Consider the following 23229-nt stretch of genomic DNA (forward strand, 5'->3'; position numbering starts at 1 on the left):
GGCAATCTCGTATTTTAATAACCGTTTAAATTTTGTGTCGATTTGTTTGCGCTCTCTGTAGATTAGTTCAGACGTTCTTTGCACAACAGTTTTTAGCATGGATAGGGACTGCAACTGCTGTGTTCGGATGCAGGCTGAGTTGGCGTCCCTTCGCTCCCAGCTTCAGGCAGTGTTTGCTTCAGTCACACAGCTTGAGGCTGTTGCCAATGGGCATCACTGTGGGGGTCCGGATGGGGGTTTGTCGGGGACGGCCAGCTCGTCCCACGCATCCCCCGATCGGGCTACGACTGTGGTTGCCCGGGATACTGCCCACATTGAGGCTGATCCCTCACCTGTGGTAGAGTGGGAGGTCGTCTCAAGGTGTGGCAGGGGGCGAAAGACATTCCGGAGGGCTGAACGGAAGGCCTCTCCAGTTTGTCTGACGAACCGGTTTCAGGCTCTGTCTCAGGCTGATACTGATCTTCGGCCTGACATTGCTGCCTGTCCTGTTCCAGAGGTTGCCCCTCAGTCTGCAAGATCCGGGCAGTCGCAGAGGGTGGGCTTACTGGTAGTTGGGAGCTCCAACGTCAGGCGCGTAATGGGGCCCCTTAGGGATATGGCAGCAAGGGAGGGGAAGAAGACCAAACTGCACTCCGTGTGCATACCGGGGGGAGTCATTCCAGATGTGGAAAGGGTCCTTCCGGATGCCATGAAGGGTACAGGGTGCACCCATCTGCAGGTGGTCGCTCATGTCGGCACCAATGATGTGTGTCGCTATGGATCGGAGGAAATCCTCTCTGGCTTCCGGCGGCTATCTGATTTGAGACTGCCAGTCTCGCTAGCGGGATGAAAGCAGAGCTCACAATCTGCAGCATCGTCGACAGGACTGACTGCGGACCTTTGGTACAGAGCCGAGTGGAGGGTCTGAATCAGAGGCTGAGACGGTTCTGCGACCTTGTGGGCTGCAGATTCCTCGACTTGCGCCATAGGGTGGTGGGGTTTCGGGTTCCGCTGGATAGGTCATGAGTCCACTACACGCAACAAGCGGCTACACGGGTAGCAGGGGTTGTGTGGCGTGGGCTGGGCGGTTTTTTAGGTTAGATGGCCTCAGGCAAGTGCAGAAAGGGCAACAGCCTCAACGGGTGCGGGGCAAAGTCAGAACATGCGGGGACCAAGCAGCAATCGGTATTGTAATTGTAAACTGTCGAAGCTGCGTTGGTAAAGTACCGGAACTTCAAGCGCTGATAGAAAGCACTGAAGCTGAAATCGTTATAGGTACAGAAAGCTGGCTGAAGCCAGAGATAAATTCTGCCGAAATTTTTACAAAGGTACAGACGGTGTTTAGAAAGGATAGATTGCATGCAACCGGTGGTGGAGTGTTCGTCGCTGTTAGTAGTAGTTTATCCTGTAGTGAAGTAGAAGTGGATAGTTCCTGTGAATTATTATGGGTGGAGGTTATACTCAACAACCTAGCTAGGTTAACAATTGGCTCCTTTTACCGACCCCCGACTCAGCAGCATTAGTGGCAGAACAACTGAGAGAAAATTTGGAATGCATTTCACATAAATTTTCTCAGCATGTTATAGTCTTAGGTGGAGATTTCAATTTACCAGATATAGACTGGGACACTCAGATGTTTAGGACGGGTGGTAGGGACAGAGCATCGAGTGACATACTGAGTGCACTATCCGAAAATTACCTCGAGCAATTAAACAGAGAACCGACTCGTGGAGATAACATCTTGGACCTACTGATAACAAACAGACCCGAACTTTTCGACTCTGTATGTGCAGAACAGGGAATCAGTGATCATAAGGTCGTTGCAGCATCCCTGAATTTGGAAGTTAATAGGAATATAAAAAAAAGGGCGGAAGGTTTATCTGTTTAGCAAGAGTAATAGAAGGCAGATTTCAGACTACCTAACAGATCAAAACGAAAATTTCTGTTCCGACACTGACAATGTTGAGTGTTTATGGAAAAAGTTCAAGGCAATCGTAAAATGCGTTTTAGACAGGTACGTGCCGTGTAAAACTGTGAGGGACGGGAAAAACCCACCGTGGTACAACAACAAAGTTAGGAAACTACTGCGAAAGCAGAGAGCTTCACTCCAAGTTTAAACGCAGCCAAAACCTCTCAGACAATCAGAAGCTAAACGATGTCAAAGTTAGCGTAAGGAGGGCTATGCGTGAAGCGTTCAGTGAATTCGAATGTAAAATTCTATGTACCGACTTGACAGAAAATCCTAGGAAGTTCTGGTCTTACGTTAAATCAGTAAGTGGCTCGAAACAGCATATCCAGACACTCCGGGATGATGGCATTGAAACAGAGGATGACAAGCGTGAAGCTGAAATACTAAACACCTTTTTCCAAAGCTGTTTCACAGACGAAGACCGCACTGCAGTTCCTTCTCTAAATCCTCGCACAAACGAAAAAATGGCTGACATCGAAATAAGTGTCCAAGGAATAGAAAAGCAACTGGAATCGCTCAACAGAGGAAAGTCCACTGGACCTGACGGGATACCAATTCGATTCCACACAGAGTACGCGAAAGAACTTGCCCCCCTTCTAACAGCCGTGTACCGCAAGTCTCTAGAGGAACGGAAGGTTCCAAATGATTGGAAAAGAGCACAGGTAGTCCCAGTCTTCAAGAAGGGTCGTCGAGCAGATGCGCAAAACTATAGACCTATATCTCTGACGTCGATCTGTTCTGGAATTTTAGAACATGTTTTTTGCTCGAATATCATGTCGTTTTTGGAAACTCAGAATCTACTATGTAGGAATCAACATGGATTCCGGAAACAGCGATCGTGTGAGACCCAACTCACTTTATTTGTTCATGAGACCCAGAAAATATTAGATACAGGCTCCCAGGTAGATGCTATTTTTCTTGACTTCCGGAAGGCGTTCGATACAGTTCCGCACTGTCGCCTGATAATCAAAGTAAGAGCCTACGGAATATCAGACCAATTGTGTGGCTGGATTGAAGAGTTTTTAGCAAACAGAACACAGCATGTTGTTATCAACGGAGAGACGTCTACAGACGTTAAAGTAACCTCTGGTGTGCCACAGGGGAGTGTTACGGGACCATTGCTTTTCACAATATATATAAATGACCTAGTAGATAGTGTCGGAAGTTTCATGCGGCTTTTCGCGGATGATGCTGTAGTATACAGAGAAGTTTCAGCATTAGAAAATTGTAGCGAAATGCAGGAAGATCTGCAGCGGATAGGCACTTGGTGCAAGGAGTGGCAACTGACCCTTAACATAGACAAATGTAATGTATTGCGAATACATAGAAAGAAGGATCCTTTATTGTATGATTATATGATAGCGGAACAAACACTGGTAGCAGTTACTTCCGTAAAATATCTGGGAGTATGCGTGCGGAACGATTTGAAGTGGAATGATCATATAAAATTAATTGTTGGTAAGGCGGGTACCAGGTTGAGATTCATTGGGAGAGTCCTTAGAAAATGTAGTCCATCAACAAAGGAGGTGGCTTACAAAACACTCGTTCGACCTATACTTGAGTATTGCTCATCAGTGTGGGATCCGTACCAGATCGGGTTGACGGAGGAGATAGAGAAGATTCAAAGAAGAGCGGCGCGTTTCGTCACAGGGTTATTTGGTAACCGTGATAGCGTTACGGAGATGTTTAACAAACTCAAGTGGCAGACTCTGCAAGAGAGGCGCTCTGCATCGCGGTGTAGCTTGCTCGCCAGGTTTCGAGAGGGTGCGTTTCTGGATGAGGTATCTAATATATTGCTTCCCCCTACTTATACCTCCCGAGGAGATCACGAATGTAAAATTAGAGAGATTAGAGCGCGCACAGAGGCTTTCAGACAGTCGTTCTTCCCGCGAACCATACGCGACTGGAACAGGAAAGGGAGGTAATGACAGTGGCACGTAAAGTGCCCTCCGCCACACACCGTTGGGTGGCTTGCGGAGAATAAATGTAGATGTAGATGAGTGACTGTAGGGGGATACAAGATGACTTGGACAGGATTTGTGATTGGTGTACAGAATGGAAGTTAACTCTAAGTATAGATAAATGTAAATTAATGCAGATGAATAGGAAAAAGAATCCCACAATGTTTGAATACTCCATTAGTAGTGTAGCGCTTAACACAGTCACATCGATTAAATATTTGGGCGTAACATTGCAGAGCGATATGAAGTGGGACAAGCATGTAATGGCAGTTGTGGGGAAGGCGGATAGTCGTCTTCGGTTCATTGGTAGAATTTTGGGAAGATGTGGTTCATCTGTAAAGGAGACCGCTTATAAAACACTAATACGACCAATTCTTGAGTACTGCTTGAGTGTTTGGGATCCGTATCAGGTCGGATTGAGGGAGGACATAAAAGCAATTCAGAGGCGGGCTGCTAGATTTGTTACTGGTAGGTTTGATCATCATACGAGTGTTACGGAAATGCTTCAGGAACTGGGTGGGAGTCTCTAGAGAAGAGGAGGTGTTCTTTTCATGAATTGCTACTGAGGAAATTTAGAGAACCAGCATTTGAGGCTGACCGTAGTACAATTTTACTGCCGCCGACTTACATTTCGCGGAAAGAGCACAAAGATAAGAGAGATTAGGGCTCATACAGAGGCATATAGGCAGTCATTTTTCCCTCGTTCTGTTTGGGAGTGGAACAGCGAAAGAAGATGCTAGTTGTGGTACGAGGTACCCTCCGCCACACACCGTATGGTGGATTGCGGAGTATGTATGTAGATGTAGATCATAGGAGAAAGAACTATGTAGATTGAGAGGGTGAAGGGTGCTGGGGAATGGGAACTGGCAGTTGTCAAGAAGGCAGCTGGGGGGAGGTGGTATTAAGACAGTTTTACTTTGTGTATATGCGGCATGTTTGACAAACTATCAGTTGAGTGGACCCCCTCGTAGCTGTAGGAAACGTGCAGCAGATAGGAAGCCTAAGTCAGCTGCAAAGTCTAACAGGAAGATGATTCTGCTGCTAGGTAGTTCGCACAGTAGAGGTGTGGGCCAGCAGTTGTATGAAGTGTTGGGGAGGAGTACCATGTCACCAACATTGTGAAACCTATTGCAGGGTTGGCGCAGATGATAGCATAGGGGAGTTGTGTAGTAATTTTAAGAAAGAGGATCAGGTAGTGATTGTGGGTGGAGCTGGAAATACTCTTGTTAGGGACGAGGAATATGACGTAGGTGGTAACCTGGTAAGGATAGCTACTCAAACTGGTGGCATGAATATGCATTTCAGAAAACTTTTTCAGCGTCATGATCGACCCGATCTTAAAGCTGCTGTTAGGCGTGTTAACATGGGGATGGAGAAGGCACCGATGGCAGACGGCATGGCTCACAGTACTGTGGTGGCTGTTGAGTCTATCAATAGATAAGGTTTCACTAGGCAGGCCTGCACCTCAATAGGTATTGGAAGGTGAAGCTGGCAAAGCTTATAGGTGACAGTATAATGGATGATTGATGGATCACTAATGGAAAAGTTCCTTCAGTAGGTGGTATTAGAGCTGAACCTCTTTTAGATTGAAGTCAGATGATAGATATACCTGCTTAAAGGAAATCCCTCTAACAAAGGAAATCACCTTCAGAAAATGTCAGGTATCCACGTAGAGAAGGAACCAGCAAACGTCATCAAAATATTAGCGGTACTTGAGATAAAATTAGTGAACTGCTTATAGATGTTGACTGACTTTACTGGTATATCGGAGCACCACTTAATTTGACAATTCAAAGGCTTCCTTTAGAATGATATAGATTAGCTGGCTACTTTTCCTAGGAGTTCTTTGAGGAGTGGAGGAGTGAAAATTTACAGTATTCTATTTGAGTCCATAGACTTATCACGACACTGCACTGAACAGGTATTTCAATGTTGTGCAGGGGCAGTTGCATTTAGTGAAACGAATTGTCATTGTTTATAGGTCCCCTAACTGACTTTAAAGCATTTCTGTTCAAGCTGGAGAGGGTTCTTGGTTCACTTTATAGAACGTACCCAAAATTATATGTGGTTACTTCAATATTAATTTTGTATATGACTGTGCAAGAAAAAGGATGTTGATAGATCTAAGTTCATAATATCTGATGCAGACTTTTTCAACCAAGGTACAGGGGAACAGTAGCATAGCCATAGACAATACCTTTACTCATTTTTCATTAGTAGATGGACAATGGTAGTAAAAGGGTGAGTGTGTCAGACCATGCTCCACAGATTTCCACTAAAAGGCTTTTGTGCTCAAATGCCACAACTACGAACTATGTAGGAAAGCTAATCTAACAGCAATAGTGTTTTTTACACCTCATTAAGTAACAAGAGTAGCGGAATGTTTATAGTGCCGATAACATAGATGACAATGCTTTCCTAAACACATTTTTCATGCTCTTTGGAAGTTGCTTTCCATTAGAACATTGTAAACGAGATACTAGCAGTAAAAGGCAGCCTGGGTGGCTGATTAGTGGGATAGGATATTATGTTCAAAGAAGTGGGACTTATATCTAAGTGCTTAGTATTCAATCAAGATACAGTAGCCCATTACCAACAGTATTTTAAGGTGCTTAAAAATATTATTAGAGTATGTGGTACGCAAACAGATTAGCTAATTCACACGATAAAATTAAAACCATATATTCAGTTTTAACGGGAGTGTGTGGTCAGCAGCAAAAAACTTCGATGTGAAGTCAGTTCGTAGTTAATACACTCCTGGAAATGGAAAAAAGAACATATTGACACCGGTGTGTCAGACCCACCATACTTGCTCCGGACACTGCGAGAGGGCTGTACAAGCAATGATCACACGCACGGCACAGCGGACACACCAGGAACCGTGGTGTTGGCCGTCGAATGGCGCTAGCTGCGCAGCATTTGTGCACCGCCGCCGTCAGTGTCAGCCAGTTTGCCGTGGCATACGGAGCTCCATCGCAGTCTTTAACACTGGTAGCATGCCGCGACAGCGTGGACGTGAACCGTATGTGCAGTTGACGGACTGAGCGAGGGCGTATAGTGGGCATGCGGGAGGCCGGGTGGACGTACCGCCGAATTGCTCAACACGTGGGGCGTGAGGTCTCCACAGTACATCGATGTTGTCGCCAGTGGTCGGCGGAAGGTGCACGTGCCCGTCGACCTGGGACCGGACCGCAGCGACGCACGGATGCATGCCAAGACCGTAATATCCTACGCAGTGCCGTAGGGGACCGCACCGCCACTTCCCAGCAAATTAGGGACACTGTTGCTCCTGGGGAATCGGCGAGGACCATTCGCAACCGTCTCCATGAAGCTGGGCTACGGTCCCGCACACCGTTAGGCCGTGTTCCGCTCACGCCCCAACATCGTGCAGCCCGCCTCCAGTGGTGTCGCGACAGGCGTGAATGGAGGGACGAATGGAGACGTGTCGTCTTCAGCGATGAGAGTCGCTTCTGCCTTGGTGCCAATGATGGTCGTATGCGTGTTTGGCGCCGTGCAGGTGAGCGCCACAATCAGGACTGCATACGACCGAGGCACACAGGGCCAACACCCGGCATCATGGTGTGGGGAGCGATCTCCTACACTGGCCGTACACCACTGGTGATCGTCGAGGGGACACTGAATAGTGCACGGTACATCCAAACCGTCATCGAACCCATCGTTCTACCATTCCTAGACCGGCAAGGGAACGTGCTGTTCCAACAGGACAATGCACGTCCGCATGTATCCCGTGCCACCCAACGTGCTCTAGAAGGTGTAAGTCAACTACCCTGGCCAGCAAGATCTCCAGATCTGTCCCCCATTGAGCATGTTTGGGACTGGATGAAGCGTCGTCTCACGCGGTCTGCACGTCCAGCACGAACGCTGGTCCATCTGAGGCGCCAGGTGGAAATGGCATGGCAAGCCGTTCCACAGGACTACATCCAGCATCTCTACGATCGTCTCCATGGGAGAATAGCAGCCTGCATTGCTGCGAAAGGTGGATATACACTGTACTAGTGCCGACATTGTGCATGCTCTGTTGCCTGTGTCTATGTGCCTGTGGTTCTGTCAGTGTGATCATGTGATGTATCTGACCCCAGGAATGTGTCAATAAAGTTTCCCCTTCCTGGGACAATGAATTCACGGTGTTCTTATTTCAATTTACAGGAGTGTATTTCTGTTACTGGGAACGTCAGTCATTTTCTGAGCATTGGTGGTGAATTAAATGAAAGCTTTTCTACAGGGAATCTTAGAACTCTTGGAAAATGCCTTTCAGAGATTGATGTCGGAAATACTTCTCTGTGATGCTGACAAGGGGGAGACTGAGTCAATAATTAAATCTGAGGACTAAGGACTCATTGATATGGCTCTGAGCAGTATGGGACTTATCAGAGGTAATTAGTCCCCTAGAACTTAAACCTAACTAACCGAAGGACATCATACACATCCATGCCCTAGGCAGAATTCGAACCTGCGACCTTAGCGGTCGCGTGGTTCTAGACTGAAGCACCTAGAACCGCTCGGCCACACCGGCCGGCGGACTCATGGATATGATGGAGTGCCTAGCAGAATATTAAAGTTCTGTCCTGTAAATGTTGGCGCTATACTTAATCATATTTGTAATTTTTCCTTTAAGAATGGTCAGTTTCCTCAATGATTAAATTACTCAGTAGTAAAGCTGCTTTATAAGAAGGGAGGCAGGGGTAATGTAGACAATTTTAGACCTATTTCTATGCCATCAGTGTTTGGTGAAGTTATTGAAAAGGCAGTGTACGTAATGTATCATTTTATATCACATAATTTGCTGTCTTATGTTCAGTCTGGCTTTAGAAGTTTTAACAACTGAAAATGCTATTTTCTCTTTCTGTGAGATACTGGATGGATTAAACAAATGGTTTCAAATGCTAGACACTTTTTATTTAACTAAGGCGTTTGATTGCATATCACAAAATGTTGTTCCAGAAGTTAGAGCATTATGGAATATGGGGAGTAGCTCACAGATGGTGCACGCGCCCAACGCGCCCAACTCCAATCTGCATTTGGATTCCACTTAACTCTTGTGCAGAAATGTGTGGAGTATACTGCTGTATCTATCTTCTAAAAGCTATCAAGAATTTAGTAATGTTAGCAGTAATCCGTGCCAATTCTGCTGAGTTCCTTGAAAAATTAAGCAAATTCGTATGTTATATTGTTTATTGAGTTTACTTAAGCTTAAGGATTGACTTTTCTTGGGCTCATGAACATTTTATTTTATCTGTTATTACGTTTACATTGCTATTTCATGTAGTGACAGGTTCAATGACCTTTGAGATTTGCCCCTCAATTTGGTCCTACAGAACTAGACTAGTGAGTAAATAACCAGTGATAAGTAACTCTTGTAAACGGTACACATTTACTGGAGGAACGTCCGTAGAAAAAAAAAGTGTAGACAAAAGCCAACATGCCAGTTTATCAGCTGCCTCGAGTATTCTACAATCGACGGCTGCTGGACTGGATTGATGTGGTCAAAGCGACTACGAGGTCATTGGTCCGTCCACCACAAACATGACGACCGTAACAGCCCTCAGAGGAAAGCCGCAGAAAAAAATTCTGATGAACCCAGTTACAACCAAAGATCAACAAATCCAGAAACAGAAGTAGGATAAAGGAGGTGAGAAGGTGTAATGTGGGTCAATTACTCCTCCCAGAGGAGACGCAGACTGCATTTGATCACTGTTTCCTCAACCTTCATTAACACGAGGGAACTATCAATGCTAACAAATTGATAAAATTTCAGGAAAGTGAATGACAAGACATCAAAACAACCACAATTGTGAAAGAACAGGATAAAAAGGTAAGGGCAGGAGCCATGCTGGACCACCTAGAAAGGGAAGCCATGGGCTCGATGTGTCAGATCAAGTGACAGGCGCTCTCTGGGACCCTATTCCTTTTTGTGTTTGGGTATGGGGGTTCTGTTTAGGCACGAATTTTAACCCAGAAAGCGTGGTATGTCAATTTCCGATTACAAATATGGAGCAGGCCCCCAGGTATTCCACTCCTGCCGCGTAATGAAGATATGATACATGTGGTGTTTTAAGATTTTGCAAGTCTAGGAAGATGGCAACTAGATGTTGACGCCAGGCAATAGCTAACCTGATGGCAGACCAAATTATCAGCACTAGAGTATCCTTTGTGTAAACTGCCACGGGAGAGCGCCAGAAGACCACAAGACAAAATACCAGCTCAGCAGCTAGCTCACCATACATTCTAACAACTGAGAACATTAGACTAATTGGGCGATAGCAGTCCAGCTCAGAGGTGTTTATCCAGTTTCAGTACTGGGACGATTACGCTTTCTCACCTCTGAGATGAACACTTGCTCTCGCTCAAGATGCAGTTGCCTATTACTAGGCTATGACGTTAGGAATCCACAGGTGCTCTAGCATTTGACTATGGAAGCAATGTGGCCCTGAATCTATTTCAGGGCGAAGGGCTAGGGCACTGATTATTTCCCATTCACTGAATGAGCCATTTTATGGCTCCAGGTGGCAGGCAGTTGAAGGTAAGTGAATTCGCTCCACCTGCTGTTTGAGGACATGAAATGCAGGCTGATAAATCTCAGACACAGAGGCTGGCACGTAATGCAAAGCAAAATGTTCGGTGACAGTGTTTGGATCAGTGCAGACAGCACCATTCTAGGAGATACGAGGTACACCTGTGGAGACTAGCATCTGTAGAGGTCTAATCTGCCCAAATCTGAGAACGAGTACATAGTCCAATAGCAGTAACACTTCCCAGCATTCTTGTTTATGTCGTTTTACTAGGTAGCAGACCCATGCACGTACAGTTCCAAGACAGTGAGATGCTCCATCGATGGATGTGGCTTTTGGCACTGGAAAGCCTATTTTGCGATCACTGATGGCCATGACAATTTCGGAGGTCTAACAACGTACTGTCTTCCGATAGGGGGATCCTGAGTAATAAGAGAATGCTAAGTCAGCTGCCAATAGACTGAATGCAGTTGTGCCTTGTTCAATGACATTGATACCTCTGTGTGGCGGGGGTGCTAAGGGCAATGGCAGAGGTTAAGGTGTTTTAGTCAGCCTTGTGGGCATCCACCCAGATGCGCTACCCACGAGAAATGGTGAGGGAAGGACAGGATGATTTGGGAGTGATCACTGTTACACAGTTCATCATGGACTCCTCAACGATGGAAGGGAACACTAGGGCTGCAAATAGAAAAGAACTATGGACAAATAAAAGCCGTATGCCACACTTAAGTGTGGGTGCACCAGTATTCAAGTCACAAGGAGAGAGCTCTAAGTAATTTTTCGATAATTTTGCTGCAGTCAGTGGATATGGTTCTACCCCACAAGGGAGTTGGAAAGGTGGAGGAAGCTGACAGCAGTGCAAACAACAGATCCAACACGTTCTGACTCCATCAGGACGGAGAGACAGCCATAGCCTTCGAAGATGTATAGAGTGGCACATGTTCACTGTAAACATAGTTTAAAATGTACGCAAACTCTTCGCAACATTGCCAGGACAATTCTTAAAACAGTTCCCATAGACGTGGAGGGTAGGGGTCCACATAGCTACGAATGAAGTTTTCCAGAGGGTGTTACAAGAATCAGGGGAAATGCACGAGAGGTAACAGTGAGGTCGTGGTGAACACCGCTATAGTTCCACTGGAGAATAACGCTGTCAGTACCTGGTGGGGGCACGAAGGGACCGAGGGAGCAGGTCACACCCAAGGTCACTTGCTCCCAATCGTTGCAAGGAGATGGTATCAATACACGTGTTTTCTGTATCAGGTTATGTGGGACGATCCAGTGCGCTGGAGCCACCAGACAGAGGCAGAACACGCCAGTTCTGGTGGACTGGGACCACCAGAGTCTCCTTTAACGACTATTACTTGTTCTTAGATTTAGATATCTGCAAACACTTATTTGTAGATTGAAACTTGGGAAGGGAGCATACTTAACAGATCTTGTCCTGGCGAGATGCAAGAAGATGATTATTCTTCAAAAGCTGTGGGTTGGGGGATTTGCATCCCTAACCAGATGGGAGACAACATGCCAGAAGCGTATGTGGGGGAAGTAGAAGGGTTCCCAAACCGCCAGTCGAGTGAATGTAGTCTAGTGATCCTAAGGGAAAATGATGGACTGGGCTTGCAGCACAGAAACAAGAGCCGCTGCAAGTGATAGAGGGTCTTGTTTCGGACAAGCACATACAGTAATTGTGAGCCCTCCCTGGATGCATGGGGGAGGGGAGTTGAGGTGGTTCCGATTCCCATGAATAAATTTAAGATTTTTACTTATTACATTACTATTACAGAGTTATAAAAAACGTGGCAAAATGACGTTGGCTGAATTAAACGTGTCACAAGTGGTATTGGAAATGTGGTAGAGAATTTGTCATTTTGCACTGCAGACCTGTATGAAACGCTAACGATGGTTTAAGAAACATTTTAAGACTTACCAGTTTGTTAAAACCACAACTAGTGCTAACGAAGACGGCACAATTCTCGGACTCAAAAAGAAAAACAGTGCAAGATTAAAGGGAAACGAATGAATCATATCTGGAGAACAACATTTTGAACACTATAAACCTTGACAGCTGAAACCAAGGTAGAAGCTACATTCGTCACTTTTTCGAAAACATGCAACTATTGTATGGTGCGTAACACTGCTGTCTGTAATGTTTTATTTTGCTACCGGTTTTAGTTCTGAACCACCATCGACGGCAACTGTACAACACACGAAAATGGACAATGTGACAATACAAAACGAAATGCCGATGAATCTAAATACGAAAATCAGATGTATCCCATGTCTTACACGCTTTAACTTATCATAGAAAAAATTCACAAGAAAAATTAGAAATTGTGACAAGATTTTTCCCATTGTATCACTGGTTTTTTCACTTCAAAATATATTCATATGATATCTGTATTTCGATTTTATAATTGAGTGTCTCTTCCTTTATTAATTATTGTCTGTGTGCTAGTTGGTCTTTATTTTGGCTTATGACAATGTAGTAATGTTGACATTTTTATTCAATGTGTTTAAGTGTAGATTCATACCTTATATCTATTAATTTTGATCTGTACGAAACTTAATTTCCTGATTGTGTAGACATTTAGATGAAATTTTTCTAACCAAAGTCACGTGCATAACTTAAGCTGATAATCACAGAAGTATTTAATGGCAACTTCTTTGTATTCAGTCATGACTGTCATCTTCGTCTTTGTAGTTCTTTGACTTTTTGATGCTCATCGATGTTTGTCACATTTTAATCTTTTGACAATTTTGGATTTGTCTTGGCAGTTATGGTTTGTGGTAACTTCTGTCAAAGTATATGACATGTAGCATGTGGCAATTTTCGTGAGTATTTCGATCGATTTAATTTCTCTTTTCTTCGTATTTCGTTTGCCACTGTCCCACTGTCCACTTTATGTTTTACAGCTGCTCCTTATGATGGTTCAGAACCGAAACCGGCAGCAAAATAAAATAAAATCATTACAGACAGCACAGTATGATACATTTTGTAAAATTTGTTCATGGTTTTGACAATTTCCGAAGCAAGATATTCTATTATATGGCTTATTGTGATGGATTCCTCTTGGATAAAATAATCCCCCATTCAGAGTTCCAAGTGGGGTCTTCTAAAGAAGACGTCTCCAGAAAAAACTGAACTGATATTCTACAGGTCGGAGTATAGAATGTGATGTTAGATCCCTTAATCGGGTATGCAGGTTAGACAGTTTAAAAAGGAATGGATTTGTTGAAGCCCGTAAGAATAAGTGCAGTTCAGTGGCATGAACACAAATACTTTCATCACGTCAGTGCAAGTTTATCAACATAAAATCGAATAGAAGTAATCCAGAAGTAGGCCAAAAAACGAATACGAAACTAAGAGTATGGGCCAGCTACCATGAATAGAGTGAACACATCATAACCAAGATAGAAACCGTAGCAGTCCAAGTTTTATCTCAACAAGCTCGAAAGATAAGAGAAAATACACTCCTGGAAATTGAAATAAGAACACTGTGAATTCATTGTCCCAGGAAGGAGAAACTTTATTGATACATTCCTTGGGTCAGATACATCACATGATCACACTGACAGAACCACAGGCACATAGACACAGGCAACAGAGCATGCACAATGTCGGCACTAGTACAGTGTATATCCACCTTTCGCAGCAATGCAGGCTGCTATTCTCCCATGGAGACGATCGTAGAGATGCTGGATGTAGTCCTGTGGAACGGCTTGCCATGCCATTTCCACCTGGCGCCTCAGCTGGACCAGCGTTCGTGCTGGACGTGCAGACCGCGTGAGACGACGCTTCATCCAGTCCCAAACATGCTCAATGGGGGACAGATCAGGAGATCTTGCTGGCCAGGGTAGTTGACTTACACCTTCTAGAGCACGTTGGGTGGCACGGGATACATGCGGACGTGCATTGTCTTGTTGGAAAAGCAAGTTCCCTTGCCGGTCTAGGAATGGTAGAACGATGGGTTCCATGACGGTTTGGATGTACCGTGCACTATTCAGTGTCCCCTCGACGATCACCAGTGGTGTACGGCCAGTGTAGGAGATAGCTCCCCACACCATGATGCCGGGTGTTGGCCCTGTGTGCCTCGGTCGTATGCAGTCCTGATTGTGGCGCTCACCTGCACGGCGCCAAACACGCATACGACCATCATTGGCACCAAGGCAGAAGCGACTCTCATCACTGAAGACGACACGTCTCCATTCGTCCCTCCATTCACGCCTGTCGCGACACCACTGGAGGCGGGCTGCACGATGTTGGGGCGTGAGCGGAAGACGGCCTAACGGTGTGCGGGACCGTAGCCCAGCTTCATGGAGACGGTTGCGAATGGTCCTCGCCGATACCCCAGGAGCAACAGTGTCCCTAATTTGCTGGGAAGTGGCGGTGCGGTCCCCTACGGCACTGCGTAGGATCCTACGGTCTTGGCATGCATCCGTGCGTCGCTGCGGTCCGGTCCCAGGTCGACGGGCACGTGCACCTTCCGCCGACCACTGGCGACAACATCGATGTACTGTGGAGACCTCACGCCCCACGTGTTTAGCAATTCGGCGGTACGTCCACCCGGCCTCCCGCATGCCCACTATACGCCCTCGCTCAAAGTCCGTCAACTGCGCATACGGTTCACGTCCACGCTGTCGCGGCATGCTACCAGTGTTAAAGACTGCGATGGAGCTCCGTATGCCACGGCAAACTGGCTGACACTGACGGCGGCGGTGCACAAATGCTGCGCAGCTAGCGCCATTCGACGGCCAACACCGCGGTTCCTGGTGTGTCCGCTGTGCCGTGCGTGTGATCATTGCTTGTACAGCCCTCTCGCAGTGTCCGGAGCAAGTATGGTGGGTCTGACACACCGGTGTCAATGTGTTCTTTTTTCCATTTCCAGGAGTGTATATTATGAAATTTTTCCAAATAGTCAAGGTACACGAAAATTCAATTTAAATAGGTGATTATAAATTCGATAGTAGGAAAATGAGGGAAATGGAAACAGGAAACGCCTGGTAGTTTTTGTACACAGCATGATTTAACCATCGCTAACACTAAGAATCATGACAGAAGACCTGGGGACACCAGAAGATGTCTGATGGTTTGCATAATATTTCGTAAGCAGGTTCTGAATTAAGACATTGACAGTGGCATTTGTGGGCTGACAATGTATTGGTTAGTAACTGCAAATTAAATCTGATATTGCAAATAGGTATGAAAGTAAGAAAATGGGGCCCGAATAAATTTGAAGAACCAGAGAGTGTTGGTTTCGGAAGAACCATTAGAAAATGTTGGACTGAAACAGGAGAAAGGGAGACAACACAAACTTATAGCTTTGAGAAGTGAAATGTGGAAGCAACAGATGATTGCACAGATAAAAAGGCGAAGTCTAGTAGGAATCCCTGGAAATCACAGGGGATAGTTAATGTATGAAAGGATAAAACAAAAATTTACGACATGAAGCAGGCTAAATGCAATAAATATATTTAAAATGTAATAAAGATGAAAATGGCTAAGCAGGAACGACTAGACAAATTCTAGGCTGTAGAAGTACGCATTAATAGGGGAGGGTATGGTCCGCCTATAAGAAAATTGTAACGTCTTAGGAGAAAGAACTAAATGGTTCAAATGGCTCTGAGCACTATGTGACTTAACATCTATGGTCATCAGTCCCCTAGAACTTAGAACTACTTAAACCTAACTAACCTAAGGACAGCACACAACACCCAGCCATCACGAGGCAGAGAAAATCCCTGACCCCGCCGGGAATCGAACCCGGGAACCCGGGCGTGGGAAGCGAGAACGCTACCGCACGACCACGAGATGCGGGCTAAAAGAACTAAATGATTATCAAGAATTCAGGTGGCAAGCTAGTACACATCAAAGGGGAAGGTGGAAGGAATACACTATGTATAAAGGGAAAAAACTTGATGGCTCTATTACCGAACGGGAAGTCCAAGTAACTGAACGTGCGATCTGTGACAATAGTACGAGAAGAATTTGACAGAGCGCTAAAAGCAATGTAAACATGACCCCTTGAATAGACAACATTCCTCAGAATTGGTATCCTTTGGAGAGCCAACCATGACAAAATTACTCTATTTGGTGTGCAACATGTATAAGAGGCGAAATACCCTCAGATTTAAAGATTGTACTAATTCCTGTTCCAAGGAAGACAGGTGTGAGCAATAGCGAGCTATCAGTTTAGTAACTCATGGTTGCAAAATACTGACACGAATTATTTACAGAAGAATGGTAGAACTGGTAAAAGCCGACTTTGGGAAAGTACCGTTTGGGTTCTGGAGAAATGCTTGAACATCGAATACTGACCCTACGTGTACTACAAGATAAGTTGCATCCGAAATACGTTTATAGCAATCCTAGGATCAGAGAAAGTGACAATGTCGACTTGAATACACTTTAAAATTTGGAAGGTACCAACAATAACACACAGAACATATGCAGATAAAAATTATATATAACTTGTACAGAAACCAGATGGCAGTCTTAACGGTAAGGACATGAAAGGGAAGCAGTGATTGAGAAGGGAGAGAGGCAGTGTTGGTCATATCTTTGATCTTATAAATCCGTACGTTGAGCAAGCAGTGAAGGAAACCAACGAATAGTTTGGAGAAGAAACAACTTCAGGGTGAAGAAATAGTAGCTGAGGTTTAGAAGTGACACACTTATTGTCACAGACAGCAGAAGACTGAAGGGCAATTAAACGGAGTGTATAGCGCCTGGTAAACAGATCAAAGTGGACATTAACGAATGTCAATCAACGGAAAGGGAATTTAGTCAAATCTGGCTATGCAGAGGGAATGAGATTGAGAAACGAAACGCTAAGAGAATTTTTGCTATTTGTGAAGGAAGCAACTGATATTGGCTAAAGCAGAGTGAACATATAAGGCAGACTGGTAACACGAAGAAAACCATTTCCGAAATAGAGAATTTGTTTACACGTAATAATTTAAGGGTAAGGTAGTCTTTTCTGACTCTGTAGTGTGGCCTTGTGTGGTAAGGAAACGTGAGATTTCAAACACGACAATAAATGCATTTAAATGTGGTGCTATGGCAAAATGCTCAAAATTAGATGGGCATATCGCGTAACTAGCTGGTATTTAATCGAACTGAGGGGAGAAAAATCCATGTCCCAACTTGATTAAAAGAAGGGATCGATTGATAGGACTCCAAGAATCAAGGAATCGTCAATTTGGTATTGAAAGTAAGTGGTTGTGTGTTTTTTGTTTTTGGTTTTAGGGCGCAAAACTTCTATGGTCATTAGCGCCCAGCCCGCGACTTAAGACAATAAAAAACCGAAATTGAAAACCAGCAGCAATGGGAACAAAGTCATAAAATTGGAGAAACTAAAAATAGAAGGAATGCTTAAAAATCCACTACAGAAATGGGGTGGTTGTCCCCAAAAAAAGTTTCAAATGACTGACGTCATTTCACTGTCACTAATAAACTGGAGAACGCGGTCGGCTGAGCGCGTGTCATCTGCTAAAATCGACGATAGATCAGGCGATAGCTGTAGACGGGAGCATAACGGATTAAAATGGGGCATTCAATTAAAAGGTGTCTTACCGTCCACAGCTGAAAGCAGTGGGGACAGAGTGGGGGAGGATTGCCGCTTAAAAGATGTCGATGGCTAAAAAGACAGTGCCCTATCCGGAGTCTAGCTAAAATTACCTCCTCCCGACGACGCGTTCGGGAGGAAGAGGTCCAAGCGCAAAGAAGAGCTTTCACTTCCCGCAATTTATTATGGGGAAGTGTTGACCAATGCGCATGCCATAAATGAGCAACTTTGCGACATAAACGGCTCCGTAGATCGGTGAAGGGAAGCGACTGAATAGCTGGCCGAGGAAGAGACTGCAGCCTTGGCCGCTATATCGGCCGCCTCATTCCCACAGATACCAGCGTGTCCCGGGAACAAGAGAAACGCCACCGAGACGCCCCCAGGTGGAGCAAGCGCAGACAGTCCTGAATCCGGTGGACCAGAGGGTGCACAGGGTAAAGAGCTTGCAGACTGAGGAGAGAGCTGAGAGAATCTGAGCAGATAACGTACTGTATCCGCTAATGGCGGCGGATGTAGTGGACAGCCTGGAGAACAGCGTAAAGCTCCGCAGTATAAACCGAACACTGGTCGGGAAGCCGAAAGCGATTTGGGGTGTCGCCAACAATATAGGCACTCCCTACACCTAACGATGTTTTCGAGCCGTCGGTGTAAATAAATGTGGCGTCCGTCATTTGTGCACATAAAGCAGCAAATGCCCGACGATAAACAAGTGTAGGGGTACCATCCTTCGGAAATTGACAAAGGTCACGGAGCAGGCAGATCCGGGGACGGAGCCAAGGCGGTGCTGTACCCCAAGTTGTCAAGAAGGTTTTAGGAAAGCGGAAGGAAAGAGAATGGAGCAGTTGACGGAAGCGGACTCCCGGGGGTAGTAGGGAGGAAGAGCGGCCTGCATACCCTACATCAAAGGAGGCGTCGAAAAAAAGGTCATGGGCTGGATTAGCAGGCATGGAAGACAGATGGCTAGCGTAACGACTCAGGAGGACTGCTCGCCGATTGGACAGCGGAGGTTCAGCAGTCTCAGCATAAAAGCTTTCCACAGGGCTAGTGTAAAAAGCTCCAGACACTAAACGTAATCCACGGTGGTGGATAGAGTCGAGACGCCGAAGAATAGACGGCCGAGCAGAGGAGTAGACTATGCTTCCATAATCCAATTTCGAGCGCACTAAGGCGCGATAGAGGCGGAGAAGGACCACTCGGTCCGCTACCCAGGAGGTACCATTCAGGACACGAAGGGTGTTAAGCGATCGCAGACAGCGAGCCGAAAGACAGGAAACGTCGGAGGACCAGCACAGTTTTCTGTCAAACATAAGAACCAAGAATTTAGCGACGTCTGAAAACGGAAGGTTGACAGGACCTAGATGTAAGGAGGGCGGAAGAAACTCCTTACGTCGCCAAAAATTGACACAAACGGTCTTACTGGGTGAGAAACGGAAGCCGATTTCGATGCTCCACGAGTGGAGGCGATCGAGACATCCTTGAAGACGTCGTTCAAGAAGGCTGGTCCGTTGAGAGCTGTAGTAGATCGCAAAATCGTCCACAAAGAAGGAGCCCGAGACATCAGGAAGGAGACAATCCATAATTGGATTGATGGCGATGGCAAACAGTACAACACTCAGCACGGATCCCTGGGGTACCCCGTTTTCTTGAGAGTAAGTACGGGAGAGAGTAGTGTTCACCCGCACCCTAAAAGTGCGCTCTGCCATAAATTCGCGAAGAAAAAGGGGCAGCCGGCCTCGAAAGCCCCAAGATAACAGTGTGCGGAGGATGCCTGTCCTCCAACAGGTATCGTATGCTCTCTCCAGATCAAAAAATATTGCTACTGTTTGGCGTTTCCGAAGAAAATTGTTAATGATGTAAGTGGAGAGAGCAACAAGATGGTCAACTGCAGAACGATGCTTCCGAAATCCGCATTGGGCTGGTGTTAAAAGACTGCGGGATTCCAGCCACCAAGCTAAACGGTAATTCACCATACGCTCCAAAACCTTACAGACACTACTCGTGAGAGAAATGGGGCGATAGCTAGAGGGGAGATGTTTGTCCTTTCCAGGTTTCGGAACGGGAACGACAACAGCTTCCCGCCACCGTGTGGGAAAGGTACTGTCGGTCCAAATTCGATTATAAAGACGAAGGAGGTAACGCAGACTATGGGTTGATAAATGCAGCAACATTTGGACATGGATACCATCCGATCCTGGGGCGGAGGAGCGAGAAGAAGAGAGGGCATGTTGGAGTTCCCGCATGGAGAAAACTGTATTGTAGCTTTCATGATTTTGAGAGGAGAAAGCAAGATGTCGCACTTCCGCTGCACGTTTCTTCGGGAGAAACACTGGCGGGTAATTTGAAGAGCTCGAAATCTCAGCAAAGTGCTGACCCAACGAGTTAGAAATTGCGACAGTGTCCACTAACTTATCACGCGCGACAGTGAGCCCAGAGACCGGGGAGAGACTAGGCGCGCCTGATAACTGTCGAAGCCGACTCCAAACTTCCGAGGAGGGAGTGAAGGTGTTAAATGAGCTAATAAAGAATTTCCAGCTTGCCTTCTTGCTATCGCGGATGACGCGACGGCATCGCGCACGGAGCTGCTTATAGCGGATACAGTTGGCCAAAGTAGGATGGTGACGGAAAATGCGAAGAGCACGTCGCCGCTCACGTATTGCGTCACGGCATGCCTCGTTCCACCAAGGAACCGGGGGGCGCCGGGGCAATTCGGAGGTGCGTGGTATTGAACGTTCCGCAGCTGTGAGAATAACGTCGGTAATATGTGTGACCTCATCGTCGACGCTGGGAAAGCGACGGTCATCGAATGTCGCTAAAGACGAAAAAAGCGTCCAATCGGCTTGGGCAAATTTCCAGCGTCGCGAGCGCATATATGGCAGTGGAGGCTGCAGTCTAAGGACACATGGAAAGTGGTCACTCAAGTGTGTATCATCAAGGGCGAACCATTCGAAGCGCCGAGCTAGCGGAACAGTACCGACCGCAAGCTCCAAATGAGATAAATTTGTCGTGGAGGCAGACAAAAATGTGGGGACCCCAGTGTTGAGGCAAACTAGATCCGCTTGGTGGAAGACGTCTAGCAATAGAGAGCCACGTGGACAAGGATGTGGAGATCCCCAAAGCGGGTGGTGGGAATTGAAGTCCCCAACCAGCAAATAGGGGGGTGGAAGCTGACCAAGAAGATGAAGGAGATCAGCTCGTGCCATTGGTGTGGATGATGGAATGTATACAGTACAAAGAGAGAACGTGTATCCAGAAAGGGAAAGACGGACGGCGACAGCTTGGAAGGAACTGTTTAAGGGGATTGGGTGATAATGGAGAGTATCATGGAGAAGAATCGTGAGTCCTCCATGGGCTGGAGTGCCTTCAACAGAGGGGAGGTCATATCGGACGGACTGAAAAGGAGGGAGAACAAAGCGGTCATGGGGACGCAGCTTTGTTTCCTGAAGACAGAAGATGACCGGCGAGTAGGATCGTGAGAGGACCGACAATTCATCCCGATTGGCTCGAATGCCGCGGATATTCCAGTGGATAATGGACATAGGGTGAACAGAAAATGGAGGAATGTGACCAAGGGTGCTGTCAACTCAACGACTGCTCAGAGCTTGCGACCGACAGCATGGAATGGCATTCAGCCAAAGGCAGAAGATCCTGATCCATAGGTTGGTCAGGAGCAGCCCCTGCCACCAGCGATCGGCCAGTTGACCGGCCACCAGCAGTGCGCCTCGGCGACACAGAAGACGGCCGAGGGCGATTTCCGCCAGGTGGTTCTGTAGATAGGACACGCCTTGGCAGAGAAGGAGAGGAACTGGGTTTCTTTGTAGCCATCTTGGAAGTATGATGTTTAGATGAAGGAGGAACCGAAGGTTGTGAAGTTGCGGTACGTAAAAAATCTTCACGAGTATGCTCTTTTTTCGAAGACTTGGCGTCTGACTTTTGGGCTCGAGATTTAGCAGAACCCGACGAAGTGTGAGCCATAGAGGGGGCAGGCGAAAGTGGTGAGGTTGAACGGGCGATCTTTGCGCTGGCCGATCTGACGACCGTGGTACTAAAGGTGAGGTCGCAAGTCTGCGTGGCCGCCTCCTTTGTTGGCCGAGGGGTAGCAAGGACAGTGCTGTATTCTCCTGTCTGAGGTACGGTGGGCTGTCGACTGGCGAATAATTTTCGAGCAGCAAAGGTCGACACCTTTTCCTTCACTCTGATTTCCTGGATGAGCTTTTCGTCCTTAAAAACGGGGCAATCTTGAGAGGTAGCAGGGTGGTCACCCATACAGTTGATGCAGCGAGGGGATGGAGGTGGACAAGCACCCTCATGGGCATCCTTGCCACATGTAACACATTTGGCCGGATTGGAACAGGACTGGCTGGTGTGATTGATCCGCTGACATCGATAGCAACGCGTAGGGTTTGGGACGTAAGGGCGAACGGAAATTATCTCACAGCCTGCTTTAATTTTCGATGGGAGTTGAACTTTGTCAAATGTCAAGAAGACAGTGCGGGTTGGAATGATGTTCGTGTCAACTCGTTTCATAACTCGATGAACAGCCGTTACGCCCTGGTCAGACAGATAGTGCTGAACTTCTTCGTCAGACAATCCATCGAGGGAGCGTGTATAAACGACTCCACGCGAGGAATTTAAGGTACTGTGCGGTTCCACCCGGACAGGGAGGTGTGGAGCAGAGAAGTACGCAGCAATTTTTGTGCCTGGAGAGCACTGTGTGTTTCTAACAACAGGGTGCCATTCCGTAATCTGGAACAAGACTTTACAGGACCTGCAATTGCGTCGACACCTTTCTGAATAATGAAAGGGTTGACCGTGGAGAAGTCGTGACCTTCGTTAGACCGAGAAACAACAAGGAACTGTGGCAACGATGGAAGAACTGTCTGTGGCTGAGACTCAGTATACTTACGTTTGTGAGCAGACATAATGGAAGGTGAGGAAACCATTGCGGAAGAATCCCCATGATTACCGGCGTCTCCGATGGCGCGCTCCTCCCTTGTGGGGGCCCTCTCTGTAGGCACTCCCGCCTTAGGTGATTGTTCACACCTCAGGTCACACCTCCCGACAAACGGACGGAGGGACCAATCGGCACTTTTGGAAGGTATCAGCTCGGGTAATCACCCCTCCCTGGGCCTAGCCGTTACCAGGGGGTACGTACGTGTCCTACCTGTCTACCCGGGGCGGGGAATTACGCGTTACCCCGTCACCGGCTACGCACAAAAGGCGTG

General features: G+C 46.6%; 1 protein-coding gene across 1 annotated transcript in view; it reads right to left on the bottom strand.

Moving 5' to 3' along the window:
• LOC126184227 (uncharacterized) overlaps positions 1–23229 on the bottom strand; it is a 79693-nt gene that overhangs the window by 43144 nt on the left and 13320 nt on the right. The gene's annotated exons all lie outside the window — the stretch shown is intronic.

Source organism: Schistocerca cancellata, chromosome 4 (assembly GCF_023864275.1).
Source record: "Schistocerca cancellata isolate TAMUIC-IGC-003103 chromosome 4, iqSchCanc2.1, whole genome shotgun sequence".
Taxonomy (NCBI): Eukaryota; Metazoa; Arthropoda; class Insecta; order Orthoptera; family Acrididae; genus Schistocerca; species Schistocerca cancellata.